We start from the raw sequence: 18,671 nt of genomic DNA, 5'->3' as shown, positions 1-18,671 counted from the left end.
GTCCTTGTGACGATGCTCGTCTTCGCGGCCACGAACCGGGCAGGCAATTTACTAGACAGGAACATGGCGGCAGCGAACTCACGCGGTCATTCGGGCCTGCGAAAAACGATCGTGTTTTCGAACACACCGGACCGCCAAAACACAAATGAAGAAACGAAGCAAAGTCTGGCGAAGCTATCACGAAACTGCATTTCAAATCAAAACAAGATCAATTTCACGAGGGGGATGTCACTCCGCGATAACACACTAAAACGCACAAAAACGAGCTCGAAAAGCATCAACGCTACTCATCGTGCCGAGTTTTCACATAACGCCACCTTAAAGCAAGTTATCGCAAGTTAACGCGCGTTAAAGCGAGTTAAAGCAACCACATCTGCTCGACTTTTAAGCCAGGGAAATCTATCTTGCAACCTTGCCGTCGAGCAGTTTTTGGTCATGTTTGGCAACTCGGTATTTGTTTTGGTTTGTTTTCAAGCAGTTTTGACAGAAAGAAAAAAACAATGCAAAAATTGCGATTTTTCGTCAACGGCCGGAAAAGTTTGCTCCGGTGTGATCGCCGGCTCCACCGTCCACATAGCACGGCGCACGTTTTGACGACCGGAAAAGTTAACTTTACTCCCGGTGTGTTGGTGTGCGGTGGGACTTTGGCGGAAAATCCTGGCGCAAACTCAAGGAGGAGCAAAGTTTTTGGGTAATGTATTTTTAGCAGTGCGATTAAGAGATTTTAGTTGTGATTTGTATTGTTTTTGTAGACAGATAATCGACGCGCTTGGATGTAGATCAGCCTAGACTGGGGCCATTCAGTGCCGGAGCTCCGCTGACCGCTGAAAGGCGCGCCACCACGCTGCATCACTAACCTTCCCCCAGCGAAGCGTCGAAACGTTTGCCGAGAAGGAGAAGGGCGAATTTGCCCAGCTTTCCTCGTTTGTGGGAGCCATCGCGATCGACGATCTGGTCAAGGGCACACTCGGTCCGAAGGGAATGGACAAGATTCTGGTTGCGCATGGCCGCAAGCGACATAAGTCGCTTCCAAGACGACGAGGTTGGCGATGGAACGACTTCCGTGACGGTGCTGGCGTCAGAGTTGCTGCGAGAGGCGGAAAAGTTGATCGAGCAAAAGTTGCACCCGCAGATGATTATCGCCGGGTGGAGAGCTGCCACGAAGGCGACACGTTCGGCGCTGATTACCGCGGCTCAGGACAATTCGAAGGAGGTGGAAAAGTTCCGAGAGGATTTAATGAACATTGCCTGGATGACGCTCAGGTCGAAGATTCTGTCTCAGCAAAACTACTTTGCCAAGCTGGCCGTCGATGCCGTGATGCGGTTGAAGTGATCCGGGAAATTGAGATCAAGGTTTTTGGATCGAGCATCAAGATGGACTCGATGGCGAAGATTGCCGAGAAGGAGAAGATGAAGGAAAAGGTGATAACCCGGACCAGTTTCGTCTCGGTCGTTGCGATCTGATCGAGCAGGTCATGATCGGCGAGGACACGCTACTGTGCTTCAGCGGAGTCCCTCTCTTAGAGGCCTGTACCGTCGTAATCCGTGGGGCAACCCAGCTGATCATCGACAAAGCGGATCGTTCGCTGCACGACGCTCTTCGCGTGGTGGCCGCGGAAACGTCCGGTAAGGAATCGATGGCCATGGAAGCGTTCGGTCTCGCTCTGCTCTAGCTGACGACGACGACGACGATCGCCGACAACGAAGAGTACCGTTTGTAACGCTTATCTAAACGAAGAGTAAGAATGTTGGAGGTGGGGTTTTGCAGGATTTTTTATGTTTATGATTATTTTCTTTGCAGGTGCACGTGTAGTCAACATGCCCATCGAAGGACGCTGCAGCGATGGCCGGACCTGGACATCCTGGACAGCCGGATCATGCTGCTGGAGCAAAAATTTAACGAAAAGATGATTGTTTCTTTTAAGATGAACAAAACTACTAGTCAGATGAGTTTTAATAATAGTTAGAATACTTTATCAACATGAACTGTAAAAGAGACTGTAATGCTACTTATAAATATACTTAAAAATAGAACTTGTTTCAAACGAAATCCAACCGCGTTCTGGGAAAACTCTCATAGCGCTACCGACACTCTCGCACCTTCCTGTAGACGCTTCCTCCACAGCAGACAGATTTGTGTTTCAGCCGGTAGAACAGTTGCTGGGTAGATTTCCGGCTCGTGCAATCAATTGCAGCGACTGAGCAATCAAGTACGCGTACAACTTTTTTTTCTAGAAGTAGACATTGGCAAAGTTGAACATCACACTAGCTCAGGATCGCAACTTCAGGATGTTCCAGTGAGGTGGCTTCAATTCCGCTTTCATCAAGGTTGTTTCCGCTAACACTCTCTTCCGGAATGTGGTGGAGGTCACGTGAATTTCGTTCAACAACAGTTTATTACCAACCGAATCCGTCTGGTCCGTCTCATGTCGCAATGGGTTCTTGAGGGACCGGATGCACCGATTGAACCGACCTTTGTCCTCGACCCTCCAGAACTTCACCAGTACGGCGTCGGTACGTTTGTTGTTCTTGAAGGCGCACCTCCTTCACGTCGTCCGGCGCGTTGAACCCAGCGCGCCCGCAGACACCACGGAACACATCCAGGTGTTGATTCGGACGTTCCAACTTGATTCCCTCGATAAGGACTTCCTCCTGCAACCGATCTTGTCGCAGTTCCTAGATTCCCCATTTCAGCAGTCGGTTTCCAGCGGAGACGACGTCGACCCGTTGCGCAAGCTGCAGCAGCTTCCCAAGGAGGTCCTTGCTTAGCTTTTCCAGGTCGTCCAGCTTTTGCAGCTTCGCGTAAATCTCCTGCAACTGCTGTGAGACGCTGGAATTCGGCGTCTCGGAGTTCGTCGACTTGCCGTTCATTCCACTTTTGGAATTGATCGAGCGTCGGTCGGATCCGTTCATCGTAACCTCAATCTGCGACATGAACTTTGAGATGATTTCACCGAAAAGCGACCACAGGACCGGAACTCCACTTCTCCCGGTTCCGCAACGTACTCCAGCGACCGGATTTATGTAAAACACAAGACAAAACGCGTGAATTTGTTTTTTTTTCTACGGACGGTAAACAATGCCGACCATTCAGGTTGCAGTTGCTGCCGTTCTGTCCGGATGCTGCCAACTTGCTAAAGCCGGGCCGCTGTGTCCTGCTTACTCATGTCCGGGTGCCCCCGTTTTTTTTTAAATCGACGATCTAGTCCGGTGACGGAGAAAAAAATGGCAAAACAAACTGCTCGACTGATTTGACATCGAGAACTGTCATTTGCTCTTGACAGTTCTCGCTGTCAAAAAAAATCGAGCAGTGTGATGCGAAAACGCAAGAAAAGGTAAACGAAAAAGCAAGTTAACGCGGTTATCGCAAGTTAAAGCATGAAAAAGCGGAAAGGTAAAAGTGAACGCTGAAAAGGTTAGCAAAGGAATCTTTATCGCTCGGTCAACGCGGAAGTGTCATCCCCCTCGCAATTTCAAGTGTTTTCCTCATCACTTCGAATAGTTCAGCCCTGTGGGGCAAATTCAAGAGCGAAACACTTGAAAAGTTTGTGTCACCCGAATAAAAATAAGTTGTCAAAAAATACCAAAAAGTCAATCGCTAAAACACTTGAGTTTGATAATGGATTGGATTGAAATTCAAACACAAACAAATTAGATCTAAGATGTGGCTTTATTGAATCATTCAAGTGTTTGGGCACTTGACAAAAAAGTGTGGCGTATTTTCAGTGTATAGGTATGTTCAAGTCTTGTTTCGGCAGTAGCTCACCAGGCAGCGCTAGTATCGCCTTGATTTGATGGATTTATGGAAGGACGATAGATTTCAAAAATAATTTGTATGGAGAGTCACGTCTGTTTGTCTGTGCTGTAAGTACAAACAACACACCTGGTCACTGGTTGGCGGTTGGACTCGCAATCCAAAGGTCGTCAGAATGCTGGGGTGAAAGGTGCCTTGAAGTAATTACTTTTAAAAAGAGGTTTGGGCTCGGAGCTGATTTACAGCGGTCACTAGCAACACTGTCTTTTTTTTAAACTTCGTCATCCCGGTACAAGAATCGAACTCACGACCTCTGGATTGGAAATCCAGCACGCCGCTAGTCGAAACCCATCCCCTACCGGTCAGTATTCCCAGTCTGCATATTTACTCTTTTAAGGGATCTGACTTTGCCGAGCCAGACAGGAATCGAACCCATCACCATCCGCTTACAAGGCGAAACCCGTAACCTTACGACCACGGTAGCTCGGCTGTCATGATGTTTTAAAAAAAACTGGCATCACGTCTGCCATTTTGAGTGAGTGTGAGAGAGAGTGAGCGAGAAGGAGAATAAAGCAAATCCCAGACGGAAACGGGGGGCGCGCGTCTGGCGTTTGTCTTGGGCATTGCGCCAGATTTCTGGCGGATTTTCCCCCAGTAATTCTGGCGAATATGACACAAACCGGTCGGGCGCGGTCAACCGATTGAACCGATTAAATCGGATATGCGGTTTGACAGATGGATTCGACCAGATTTTCGCCAGATATGACGGACGACCTGCGCCCGATTTCGGGCAAAATATCTGGGGGGAATTCTGGCGGATTTCGAGGACCACTTCTTCTTCTTTGTTGTTATATCGGATTTTGAGGTTATGTTTACTTTTTGTTTAATAATGCAAAAAACAACAAATTAAGAGTATTTTATTGGCAAACATATAAAATTTCAAATTCTGAAACACAATATGTTAATCCTATCTTGCTGGTTTTAAAAATGGTTGCACTTGAGGTTGAACAAGGTCACTGGCTAGGACTACAAGTTCTTGTTGAACAGCGCTCTCGGTTCCAATGGCTGACGAACCCATCATCAGCCGGTGATTAATCCGATGGCCTTTTTCGTTTCGCCTCTGCCAGCGCGTAATCGCTTCCTCCGTAGGTTCGCCAGATCGTGATCTAAATGTGATCCGGCCACATTCATCGAAGACCCTCATTTTACAGAATTATGATTCGTCGCCATCTGTGCAGTGGGATACGCAGGAATTTGGTCCTGTCTCCGTAAGTTTAGTCTTCGACGTAGTCCTGGTCGTGTTCCGTGATTGCCTTTACTTCGGACGCGTCGTCCGCGCATTCGAGGTCTGCCTTGGGGTTGATGGTTCCGTTGGATCAAAATACCAATGAATTCCGGTTCGGAACAGGTAGCTGCTCGATCCGGCATTGTGTTAAAGTTTTTGTTGAGTTGCTTTTTCAGGGTTACCTGTTAGGAGGGAAAAGAAAAGTTAGAATCGTTTTTAGGGTATTCCGGGATATCATCTTACCTGCGATACTAGTCGGGAAAGACGGCATTGTGGGCCTTAGTACCACCATGGGAATACACGATCTATCTCCGGCTGCAAGAGTATTTTTAAAACACTTTGCAGTTGCCGTGGAGGTACACGTACGGGCTGGACTGGGTGTTGAAGTACTGGATCTACAGCCAGTCATTAAGGTGTTGGTGTCGAACTGGATGTTGCACTCGCTTCTGCAGCACACACCGTTTCAACATCCGGTGTAAAACCATGTAATCGAACTTGCGCGTACCGTTCCGCACCGGGAAGTGAATCCAATCCAATGTGTTCCGACCCGAGGAAGAGCCCACGGTGGTCGTTTTGTTGATCAGTTCCTGCATGACGGAGTAGGTGGTGGACGAACCGGATGCCGCAGCTGTTGTAGATTCGCTGGACATTGCTGCAGCTGCGAAACTTCCCGCGGCATCGTCAAGACGCGATTTTGATTTGCTGCTGCTCTGGGATTGCGACCTTGCGCTTCAGTATGTCCAACACCTTCAGTTGGCCCGGGCTGTGAGATCGTGTGCGGGATGCGTGGGAAACGTCAGAATGCCCTGCTCGGCGTTGTACGCATAAGTGCCCGACAAGTGGGGGTGCGTCTGGTACAGACGCGACTGCTTGCTGGAACCGGCTTCCGGCTGATGATGACGGGCGGCGGCGTGGTGGTGATGGTGACACGGTTAATTGGTTGGAATCGCTGAATTGTAGATTGCGTTCAGCTGATCGTTTCCGTTGTTAGGCGTGGCGATAGCTCCGGAGATGATCGTGGGTTGCTTCCGCTATTGCATTTTCGTGGCCAACGAAACCAGGTGGAGCGTGCTGGTTGACATCTGCTGGTGATGGTTCGTGTGGTGTAGCGCTGTTTTGGTGAAGGCGTTTTGGTTGATTGCGGCTTCCGGACGACGAAGCCGATGTTCCTGGCATTACGTTGGTCGGCGAGTGGAGCAGAGTTGAGCTGGTCGGCGCTTGGCTCACCGGTTTCGCTTGAAAGACGCGGCCATTGAGAGACTTGTTGGAGTGCCTGCGGTTATGATCATCGTTCCCTGCGGTTGCGCGAGCAGTGCGTGATTGATCTTTCGCTGGACGGTCCTCGTCGTTCCGGTGTCCCCGTTGATCCGCTGCATCGAGTGGAAATCGATCGTTAAGGTGCGTCCCAGGGTGCTCAAACTGATCTCGTCGTCCGAGTTGAGGTGAGCGGTCTCGATCATACGGGAGTAGATCGACGAATACGGACGACTAACGCCCCGATCGTCCACTGGCACTGAACAGCGTCTTGGACATTGGCTTAGGTTCGTTCTAGCAGGGAATCTACCGCAAAATGCCATCCGTTGGCAGGCGTGTCATTAGTCCGCCGATCAAGCACGTGATTTCGTACAGTTCCGAAGGACTTCGCGGCACGAGTTCGACGTCGTCCGTGACGGGGTCGGACGAACCGGTCAACAGGTAGTGTAACGTCGAAGCGATGTCGTTTATAAGCAGTGATGGCCAGGTCGGGACAGTTTGCACACATTACGCTCAGGATTCGCTCTATGTTGGCGAAGGTTCCCGAGATGAGCACCGAGCGGGAGCGATTCCTTCACAGAATTTCCAGCGCAGAGCTTGACCCTTCGCGGCCACGTCCATACACTGAATGGTCTGCAACTTCCATTGGAATCTGATCCACAGTAGTACCGAGCGTAGTTGATTACGGAATTAGAATCGGGTGCCAGCCCGGCTCAAACCTGGGCAACTGAAACAAAAGAAATTGACTTGTAAGAAATTATTCACAATTGCTAAATCGATCACTCAACACTTACTTCCGGTCCAAAGCAGGACACGACAATCTGGCGGAATGGCCCAAGAATCTTCTCCGGTTCTCCACAATCCTACAGCAGCAGTTGAAAAGTTCGGAAACCAAAGAAACTGGGCACCTTTAATGTGCCGTAAACATCCGGCTGCTGCCACCGTCGTAAGGTTTTACTTGATTGCCACTTTTTGCAAAGCCGAAGTTCTTTTGACACCGGAATAAGATTCAGGAATTCCCGGAAAATCGAAAAAACGGAAAAACGTCTGCTTCGACCGAGCATGATAAAACGTGTTTTTTTTCTTTGAAGTGTGTGGTAGCTAGCGCGCGGTCACACGGAGACTGAAGTGTTCGGTACAGCACACAGCAAGCAAGCTCAGACGCTCGCTCTCTCACATGAGGATCGTGATGCTGCCACCGCACACACATGCAACTGTGGGTCGTTCCTATCACATCCCCTCTTTTGTAAAGTTTAAGTTTTTTTCTTTCTTTTCTTTATTTAAATTAATGAACAACTAATACGGTTCTAGTCTATTTATTATAACATAGTTACATCATGGGGTTCCCAAAACTCAACGGTATCTCTGCGGGATTTGACGAGTTCGGCTCGATCGCCAAGATAATCCTTCTTCCGGAAGTGGTTCATTTCGATCTGGATCTGCTCGATCGTCGATTGTTTCAGCATCAGCTCGCTGCAAAACCTCACCATCCTCCACAATCAACTCCGGCTCGCTGCCAGTGTTCGATGGAGCATCGACGACCTTTTTCAAGTGCGATGTGTTCCTGTCGTAGGTACGACCAGAATCAACTGATTCGATCGTGACATTTGATCCGTTTCTGCCAATCACCATAAACTTCTCCTTCAAGAAGTTAGTTGATAGCTTATTTGCTGGGAGAAGATTTTTCATTAAAACGTTATCGCCGATCTCGATGTTGCTAGGCTTAGCCATACGCTTAGCGTCTTCCCTCTCTTTTCCCATGATCTTTTTCTCGTGATCTTTGTCGCGGAACTCTGTACTCGGTGGTGTGGTCGCCAGATCATCAACATGAGGCATTTTTGAGCGCAAACGCCGGTTCTGAAGCAGCTCATTTGGGCTTTTTCCTGTCACGGAGTGAGGTGTGTTGTTGTACATTTCCAGATATCGATCGAGCTCATTCTTCCACTCTCCGTACAACGCATTGGCGATCTTCATTCTCTTCAATAGCGATCGATTTTGTCTTTCGACTTCGCCGTTGGCCTGTGGCCAGTAAGGAGTGGTGTGGTTAAGGTGAATCCCGTTCAGTTGACAATACTCATGGAGCTCCGTCGAAACGAATTGTTTCGCATTATCCAATGTGATAGTTCTGGGCGGGCCCCATACGCGAAACATTCGTTTGAGCTGGTTGATCGTGTCCCTTGCCGTAATTTTGTTCATAACCGCCAGTTCTGTATATCTGCTATAGTAGTCGATAACCACGAGCACGTACTCTCCACCAGGCATAGGCCCCAGGAAGTCCAAAGCTACATCGACCCAAGCCTTCTCAGGTAACGAGCGGCGCGACATCGGCTCAGGTGCATCGGGAACTTGAACTAATCTACAACCTTCGCATGACTTACACGTTTGAACCGCATCCGTATCAATTCCCGGCCACCAACAACGATCGCGAAGTCGCGTTTTCATCTTGCTCTCCCCGGGATGGCCCTCATGAGCAAGTTGACACATCCGATGTCGTAGGCCTGCTGGAATCACCAATTTATTTCCCCGCATGATGAGATTGTTAGCAACAGTGTATTCGGTGCGAAACAAAGCGTACTGCTTCATTTCTGCGTTGTCCCATTTTCCAGATTGTACACACTCCTTGAGTTTCCTCATCTCGTTATCAGACATCGTGGCTTGAATCACCTCTTCAATATCAATGGCCGCGCTTTCCTGAATGGTCCTGATAAATATCTCCGTTTCGACGTCGAAAGTGCAGCAATCGTCACAGTCTGCGAACGTCGACAGCGATACTGCAACAATACGCCTAATGTAAACTTCCGTTTCATCCGTCCACTGGTCGGCGACATGTGATCCCAATCTGGAGAGGCAGTCGGCTAAGTTCGCTGATCCTCTGCGGTACACAACCCTGAACTTGAATGCTTGTATCCTTAGCAGCCATCGCTCTATCCTGGCAGTAGGCCGGGATGTAGCCGTAAAGAGTGTTTCAAGTGGTCGATGGTCTGTTTCAAGCTCAAAGTTGATTCCCAATAGATACATTTTGAACTTTTCCACGCCCCAAACAATGCCCAACGCCTCTTTTTCAATCGCTGGGTACGTTTTTTCGCAATCCGTCAAACTTTTAGATGCGTAACTGATGATACGAGGCGTACTACCCTTGAATTGGATGAGGACAGCTCCAAGTCCTTCTCCAGACGCATCCGTGACAAGTAAAGTTCTATCCTGAGGGTCGTAGAAACCAAGATGTTGTGCAGATCCGATAACTCTCTTCAGCCGATCGAATTCTCCTTGGTGCTCAACCTTCCACGCGAAGGGTGATTCTTGCTTCAGCAAGGCTCGTAGCAGAGCGTTCTGATTAGCCAGATTAGGTATGAACCTGGAAACATACGTAACAAGCCCCAAGAAGCTGCGTAGTTCCTCTTTCGTCTTGGGTGGTCTGAACTGGAGAATTGACTTGACTTTCTCGTCAGCTGGTGACACCCCGTTAGATGATAGCTTGTGCCCAAGAAATCGGATTTCATGTTGTTTGAACTTGCACTTATGGTCGTTGAGCAGGATTCCATAGCGCTTCAGGACCAATAAAACTCCCTTAACTGCAGCGTCGTGTTCTCCTTCAGTAGCGCCAAAGATAACGATATCGTCAATGAAGACGGCAACGTTAACGCAGTCAGCCAATATGCTTTCCATGAGATTTTTGAACAATTCCGGGGCCGCATTTACTCCAAAAAGCAACCGAGTATAACGAAACAGTCCCCAATTTGTGACGAAGGTTGTGATGTCCCGACAGTCATGGCTCAACTCAACTTGATGGAATGCTTAACGAATGTCATGAGTAGTGAAAAGCTTGGCGTTCCGGAATTTGGGCAAAAAATCCTCGAACACCGGCAATGGGTGATTCAACCGCTGGATTGCCTGGTTAGCCCGTCGCATATCAATACAAAGCCGAAGCTCGCCGTTCTCTTTGAGGATCGGAACTAACGGAGAAACCCACGAGGTCGGCCGGGTCACTCTCTCGATAATGTCCATCTCCAAGAGTTCGTCAATTTTTGATTTGACCTTGTCCAGTAGCGGAATAGGACATCTTCGCAATGGTTGAATGACCGGGGGAACGCTGCGGTCGATCGGAAGCGTAACCGTGATGCCTTTCATTTTAGGAAATGCATTGCTGTTTGTCTTGACCCTGTGCACAGAATGTTGGTGGGTGCTGGGCAACCCGATCTTCAAAACGCCCAATTTTTGAGCAGTCTCTTTGCCCATCAACGGTTGTTGACCCTTCTCGATAACGAAGAACGAAGTTTTAGTTTCAGTTCATCATCGGCTTCCCCAACATTATAGCAAGGGAGATCTTCGGTTTCGCAATCGGAGGAGTATTCTTCGACACGAAATGCGTTACGGCTCGAATCGGAACGATACCGTTTTGCTGGAGCTCTTGCTGGAGCTTGTTGATTCCGGTTTTGGAAAACCGGTTTGCGCTTCCGATCGTTTGGCACCTAATACAGATTTCGTCAGTCGCTTTTCAAGAATAATAAGATTTAAGTTACTTACATCGTTTGATGGAAAACGGGTTGTACAGACAGATCGGAAATGACCTACATGATTGCAGCGGAGGCACTTTCGGTCGGCAGCTGGACACGATTCTCCGTTTCGGTGCGATGGGTAACCGCACTGCCGGCAACCGCGTTGTGAACCAGAGCTCTCTCCATCTTTCCGGTTGCCGTCATACATACGGTTGACGACCGTTGGAGTCGGTGCTTTGTTTGTCACGTTGCTTGACATCTTCTCGGCCTGGTAACGAACCGACTGATGAGCGTTTACGGTTTTCATGGCATCGTCGAGAGTCAGTTTTTCCTTTTCCAGCAGCTTTTGTCTCAATTCCTCTGAAGAGTACTGGATGATTTTGTCCAGAATCGCAATGTGGCGACTTTCGGTGTCGGTTTTGCCAAAATAGCACTTCTCGGCTTTTTGCTGGACCCGAAGACAAAACTTTTCAATGGACTCGTCTTCCGCAGGATGCATCGACCAAAATAAGAACCGCTCAAAACGAGGGGGATGACACTTCCGCGTTGACCGAGCGATAAAGATTCCTTTGCTAACCTTTTCAGCGTTCACTTTTACCTTTCCGCTTTTTTATGCTTTAACTTGCGATAACCGCGTTAACTCGCTTTTTCGTTTACCTTTTCTTGCGTTTTCGCATCACACTGCTCGATTTTTTTTGACAGCGAGAACTGTCAAGAGCAAATGACAGTTCTCGATGTCAAATCAGTCGAGCAGTTTGTTTTGCCATTTTTTTCTCCGTCACCGGACTAGATCGTCGATTTAAAAAAAAACGGGGGCACCCGGACATGAGTAAGCAGGACACAGCGGCCCGGCTTTAGCAAGTTGGCAGCATCCGGACAGAACGGCAGCAACTGCAACCTGAATGGTCGGCATTGTTTACCGACCGTAAAAAAAATCAAAAAAATATACAAATTCACGCGTTTTGTCTTGTGTTTTACATAAATCCGGTCGCTGGAGTACGTTGCGGAACCGGGAGAAGTGGAGTTCCGGTCCTGTGGTCGCTTTTCGGTGAAATCATCTCAAAGTTCGTGTCGCAGATTGAGGTTACGATGAACGGATCCGACCGACGCTCGATCAATTCCAAAGGTGGAATGAACGGCAAGTCGACGAACTCCGAAACGGCGAATTCCAGCGTCTCACAGCAGTTGCAGGAGATTTACGCAAAGCTGCAAAAGCTGGACGACCTGGAAAAGCTAAGCAAGGACCTCGTTGGGAAGCTGCTGCAGCTTGCGGGTCGACGTCGTCTCCGCTGAAAACCGACTGCTGAAATGGGGAATCTAGGAACTGCGGCAAGATCGGTTGCAGGAGGAAGTCCTTATCAAGGGAATCAAGTTGGAACGTCCGAATCAACACCTGGATGTGTTCCGTGGTGTCTGCGGGCGCGCTGGGTTCAACGCGCCGGACGACGTGAAGGAGGTGCGCCTTCAAGAACAACAAACGTACCGACGCCGTACTGGTGAAGTTCTGGAGGGTCGAGGACAAAGGTCGGTTCAATCGGTGCATCCGGTCCCTCAAGAACCCATTGCGACATGAGACGGACCAGACGGATTCGGTTGGTAATAAACTGTTGTTGAACGAAATTCACGTGACCTCCACCACATTCCGGAAGAGAGTGTTAGCGGAAACAACCTTGATGAAAGCGGAATTGAAGCCACCTCACTGGAACATCCTGAAGTTGCGATCCTGAGCTAGTGTGATGTTCAACTTTGCCAATGTCTACTTCTAGAAAAAAAAGTTGTACGCGTACTTGATTGCTCAGTCGCTGCAATTGATTGCACGAGCCGGAAATCTACCCAGCAACTGTTCTACCGGCTGAAACACAAATCTGTCTGCTGTGGAGGAAGCGTCTACATCAAGGTGCGAGAGTGTCGGTAGCGCTATGAGAGTTTTCCCAGAACGCGGTTGGATTTCGTTTGAAACAAGTTCTATTTTTAAGTATATTTATAAGTAGCATTACAGTCTCTTTTACAGTTCATGTTGATAAAGTATTCTAACTATATTTAAAACTCATCTGACTAGTATTTTTGTTAATCTTGATAGAAACAATCATCTTTTCGTTAAATTTTTGCTCCAGCAGCATGATCCGGCTGTCCAGGATGTCCAGGTCCGGCCATCGCTGCAGCGTCCTTCGATGGGCATGTTGACTACACGTGCACCTGCAAAGAAAATAATCATAAACATAAAAAATCCTGCAAAACCCCACCTCCAACATTCTTACTCTTTGTTTAGATAAGCGTTACAAACGGTACCCTTCGTTGTCGGCGATCGTCGTCGTCAGCTAGAACAGAGCGAGACCGAACGCTTCCATGGCCATCGATTCCTTACCGGACGTTTCCGCGGCCACCACGCGAAGAGCGTCGTGCAGCGAACGATCCGCTTTGTCGATGATCAGCTGGGTTGCCCCACGGATTACGACGGTACAGGCCTCTCCGAGGAGAACTCCGCTGAAGCGCAGTAGCGTGTCCTCGCCGATCATGACCTGCTCGATCAGATCGCAACGACCGAGACGAAACTGGTCCGGGTTATCACCTTTTCCTTCATCTTCTCCTTCTCGGCAATCTTCGCCATCGAGTCCATCTTGATGCTCGATCCAAAAACCTTGATCTCAATTTCCCGGATCACTTCAACCGCATCACGGCATCGACGGCCAGCTTGGCAAAGTAGTTTTGCTGAGACAGAATCTTCGACCTGAGCGTCATCCAGGCAATGTTCATTAAATCCTCTCGGAACTTTTCCACCTCCTTCGAATTGTCCTGAGCCGCGGTAATCAGCGCCGAACGTGTCGCCTTCGTGGCAGCTCTCCACCCGGCGATAATCGTCTGCGGGTGCAACTTTTGCTCGATCAACTTTTCCGCCTCTCGCAGCAACTCTGACGCCAGCACTGTCACGGAAGTCGTTCCATCGCCAACCTCGTCGTCCTGGAAGCGACTTATGTCCACGTCTTCGCTGCCAGACCTCAACCTAGCCGGCGCTGCGGCCATGCGCAACCAGAATCTTGTCCATTCCCTTCGGACCGAGTGTGCCCTTGACCAGATCGTCGATCGCGATGGCCCCCACAAACGAGGACAGCCGGGCGAATTCGCCCTTCTCCTCCTCGGCAAACGTTTCGACGCTTCGCTGGGGGAAGGTTAGTGATGCAGCGTGGTGGTGCGCCTTTCAGCGGTCAGCGGAGCGCCGGCACTGGAATGGTCCCAGTCTAGGCTGATCTACATCCAAGCGCGTCGATTATCTGGCTACAAAAACAATACAAATCAATACTAAAATCTCTTAATCGCACTGCCAAAAAAACATTACCCAAAAACTGTCCTCCTCCTTGAGTTTGCGTCAGGATTTTCCGCCAAAGTCCCACCGCACACCAACACACCGGGAGTAAAGTTAACTTTTCCGGTCGTCAAAACGTGCGCCGTGCTGTGAACGGTGGAGCCGGCGATCACACCGGAGCAAACTTTTCCGGCCGTTGAAAAAAATCGCAATTTTTGCATTGTTTTTTTCTTTCTGTCAAAACTGCTTGAAAACAAACCAAAACAAATACCGAGTTGCCAAACATGACCAAAAACTGCTCGACGGCAAGGTTGCAAGATAGATTTCCCTGGCTCAAAAGTCGAGCAGATGTGGTTGCTTTAACTCGCTTTAACGCGCGTTAACTTGCGATAACTTGCTTTAAGGTGGCGTTATGTGAAAACTCGGCACGATGAGTAGCGTTGATGCTTTTCGAGCTCGTTTTTGTGCGTTTTAGTGTGTTATCGCGGAGTGACATCCCCCTCGGCTCAAAACTGTCGTGATGTTTCGGTGAAAAATGTTGATCTAACTTCTCCTTGGCGTCTTCGTACGGCGTTACGGTCGGTCCAACCGGTTCTACGTTCGGCAAGCCGTAATATGCCGACTGCAGTTCTGCACCACCCATTGCCATGAGTTGCATCTTCTTGGTTAGACTGTCGATGACCCCAGCTGCGGCCATAATACTCTCGAACCATCGTATCCATGAAATCCACGCATTACGAACTTCAGACGGCGGAAGATGTATGTATTTGAAGTTGGGCAGGTTGTACGAGGCTGGACTGAAGACCGGTGACGGCACCGGAGGAACCTGTCCAGCTCCATCTAGCGGAGGACCCGTCATTTTGAAAATTTATTCACTGTTAAAAAAAATCAAAACAAAATCTCTTAAAGAGACCGTTCCACTCTAACACACATTTAAGCTATCTTTTTTCTTATTTATCAAATCACTAATTGCCTGAATTTAATCGGCATCATTAAATCGACGGCCAGAATTCAATCGGCACAAAACAACCCTCAGCCAGAATTCAATCGGCACCAAATAATTATCAGCCTGAATTTAATCGGCACCATTCATTCAACAGCCAGAATATAATCGGCACCACGCGCACGCACACACAATCCAACCAGAAAATATCCAGCTGAACCGGGGAAAATTCAACCAATACATAGGTAGTTTAAGAACAGCAGTATGCAAGAGAGATTGAGAGCGCTTCTCATTTTCGGAACGTTGCTTGGGGAACTCGTTTTTTTTTCACTGTTTCTTCACACTCTCATTCTCTGTGCCTGTGGCGGAGAATCTCACTCAATTTTCGCTTTTGCAAAATGGCGTCCCAGTGGCGTCACTTCAATTAATATTAAACTACACCAATTTTCCCTTTTTTCCGGGTGAAATAACTTTTTTTTTTTCACAGTTTTCCTTGGTTTTTTTTTCATTATTAAACCTAACTAAATCGAACCCAGAGATCGGGAAAACCATTTAATATCGATTTGAACTATTTTTTTTTCCTGTGCACCCCACTTTTACTCGACACTGCTGATTTTCATCTTAATAATTCCTTTTTTCTTATCATAACTTATTTTTTTTCAACACAAACCGTACCAGAACAAATTTTCCGAAAAAAATAATCACTTTTGCACTGAATTACCGTCGCACGCGTTTTCGGGCTCGAAGCCTCGTCGCCATTTGTGTGGTAGCTAGCGCGCGGTCACACGGAGACTGAAGTGTTCGGTACAGCACACAGCAAGCAAGCTCAGACGCTCGCTCTCTCACATGAGGATCGTGATGCTGCCACCGCACACACATGCAACTGTGGGTCGTTCCTATCACAAAGTGTTTGACAGCTCTTGTCAAACTACACGAAAAAGATATTTCAAGCAGTTCGAGCTCGAATCGTGCAGTGAACCGCAAAGCGGAGATCACAACCACAATTTGCTTTTATTTGTGTCTAAGCTTACCCCCGACAAACGTCCGCCGTCGCCAGACACACCATTTACGCCAGATGTTCTTCCGAGTGACAATGATCGATTCCGAGTGACAATGATCGAGCTCGAGCTGTTCCAGCCCTGCGAAGTATGTTGGCTGACATATCGGGCGGTCAATCAAAAAAATCAGCTAGAAGTCGCTTGACAAAAAACTTTTGCTAGAAAGAGATAGGAAACCTGATGCAAACAAACGTCCAGCTGTCATGTAAACATACTTTGAATGTGTTGGTAATTTTCTGACTAGAAAGCCTTATTCCAACATGACATTTGTGTCGAGGAACCCGCATAGTCAAAACTACTTTATTGCACGCAAAACGGACATTAGGTATAAATTCCTAATTTTTAGTATTTTTTGAACTTATGTTCTAGCTTGTCAAATTATACCTAAAAATTAGTATTTTTTTCTTCCTAAAATTTAGTATTTTTTTAGAACACTGAAGTACTTCTTTAAAATTCCTAAATTTTAGTAATTTTTTAGTTCAAGAATTGTGTTTCGCGTTTGGAAATGTCAATTTTAAAATAATTTCTCGGTTGTGAGTTCGTGTTCCGTGGTGCTGCTGTTAATTTCGGAATTGTGGCAAGTGGCAAGGTAAGTTTTGTGCCGGGAACCGGCCGGGAGTTGATTTTGCGTGCCAAGGTAAACGGAACCCGGAGCTTCTAAATTATAGTAAGTGTGGCTCGTGTGCTTGAGGAAGAGGAGGAGGAGGACGGAACTTTCAACTCCCGGCAAACTCCCGGCGCGATTAAAAAGGCCGCCTCTTCCCTCTCGTGCTCCGGAGGACGGATGTTTGCGGAAGTGCTCGAAAGGGGATGTAAGTATAAACGGACCCAACCGGAGGGGTTGTGCGACCCTGCGGGAAAGATGCTGGAGGCGAATGAAAAATTGTATCCAGTTGGAGATTTTGTGATTTTGTTGGGCGTTGCGGGTGTGCGCCTGTGCGTGTGCGTGTGTGTGCGTGTGTGTGTGTGTGTGTGTGTGTGTGTGTGTGTGTGTGTGTGTGTGTGTGTGTGCGCTCGTGTGTGTATGAGAGACTGAGAGTGAGAGAGTGAGGGTAGAGGGAGAGAAAGAGAGAGTGAAGAGAAAAGTGGGATAGAGAGGGGGAGAGAGGGAGAAAGAAAGTGGGAGATGAAGAGAAAGAAAGCAAGAGAGAGAGAGGGAGAGAGAAAAGAGAGAGGAGGAGAAGAGAGAGAGAGATAGGGGGAGAGAAGAGAGAGATAGGTAGAGAGAGTTCAAATATTAAAATACTAAAATATTAAAATATTAGTGAGAAAGTGGGAAAGGTAGAGAGAAGGTGTAAGAGAGAGAGAGAGAGAGAGAGAGAAAGAGAGAGAGAAGAGAGAGAGAGAAGAGAAGAGAGAGAAAGTGGGAGAGGGAGAGAGAAAGTAGGAGATGGAGAGAGAAAGTGGGAGATGAAGAGAAAGAAAGCAGGAGAGAGAGAGGGAGAGAGAAAAGAGAGAGGGGGGAGAAGAGAGAGAGAGAGATAGGGGGAGAGAAGAGAGAGATAGGGAGAGAGAGTTCAAATATTAAAATACTAAAATATTAAAATATCAAAATATTAAAATATCAAAATATTAAAATATCAAAATATTAAAATATCAAAATATTAAAATATCAAAATATTAAAATATTAAAATATTAAAATATTAAAATATTAAAATATTAAAATATTAAAATATTAAAATATTAAAATATTAAAATATAAAAATATTAAAATATTAAAATATTAAAATATTAAAATATTAAAATATTAAAATATTAAAATATTAAAATATTAAAATATTAAAATATTAAAATATTAAAATATTAAAATATTAAAATATTAAAATATTAAAATATTAAAATATTAAAATATTAAAATATTAAAATATTAAAATATTAAAATATTAAAATATTAAAATATTAAAATATTAAAATATTAAAATATTAAAATATTAAAATATTAAAATATTTAAATATTTAAATATTTAAATATTAAAATATTAAAATATTAAAATATTAAAATATTAAAATATTAAAATATTAAAATATTAAAATATTAAAATATTAAAATATTTAATATTAAAATATTAAAATATTAAAATATTGAAATATTAAAATATTAAAATATTAAAATATTAAAATATTAAAATATTTAATATTAAAATATTAAAATATTGAAATATTAAAATATTAAAATATTAAAATATTAAAATATTAAAATATTAAAGTATAAAACTATAAACAAATTAAAACATAAAAAAACTAAAATATAAAAAAAATTTAATATTAAATATATTAATACATTAAAAATTAAAATAAGCATTAGCATAGGAAAGAAAATATAATATAATTTTGAATATTTATTTTTAAGTAAGAAAATTTATGAAATTGTTGTGTTTTTTGTAAATAAAGCTATTGAACCATTGTTTTCTTCTGCCTGCATATCTCTTGGATAATACCTTTGAACCTGAAAATACCTCAAATTTAGGTATTTATACCTAAAAATAAGGAATAATTGTGGCCCGCTTGGATTATACCTGAATATCAGTAATTTTGGATCCCTCACTTTTCCAGAAAATATCTCAAATTTAGGTATTTAT

At 45.9% G+C, this 18,671-nt stretch overlaps 2 pseudogenes; one reads left to right on the top strand and one right to left on the bottom strand.

Annotated features, from left to right (window-relative positions):
- The first annotated feature begins 222 nt into the window (after positions 1 to 222).
- On the top strand, positions 223 to 1,591 carry LOC120418752 (T-complex protein 1 subunit beta-like; annotated as a pseudogene).
- A 10,885-nt stretch (positions 1,592 to 12,476) lies between these two features.
- LOC120418755 (T-complex protein 1 subunit beta-like) lies at positions 12,477 to 14,585 on the bottom strand (annotated as a pseudogene).
- Positions 14,586 to 18,671: the final 4,086 nt, after the last annotated feature.

The sequence above is a fragment of the Culex pipiens genome, chromosome 1 (genome assembly GCF_016801865.2).
Source record: "Culex pipiens pallens isolate TS chromosome 1, TS_CPP_V2, whole genome shotgun sequence".
In the NCBI taxonomy this organism is placed as follows: Eukaryota; Metazoa; Arthropoda; class Insecta; order Diptera; family Culicidae; genus Culex; species Culex pipiens.
The sequence above is the reverse complement of the archived record's forward strand: the minus strand, read 5'-3'. Positions and strand labels throughout refer to the sequence as shown.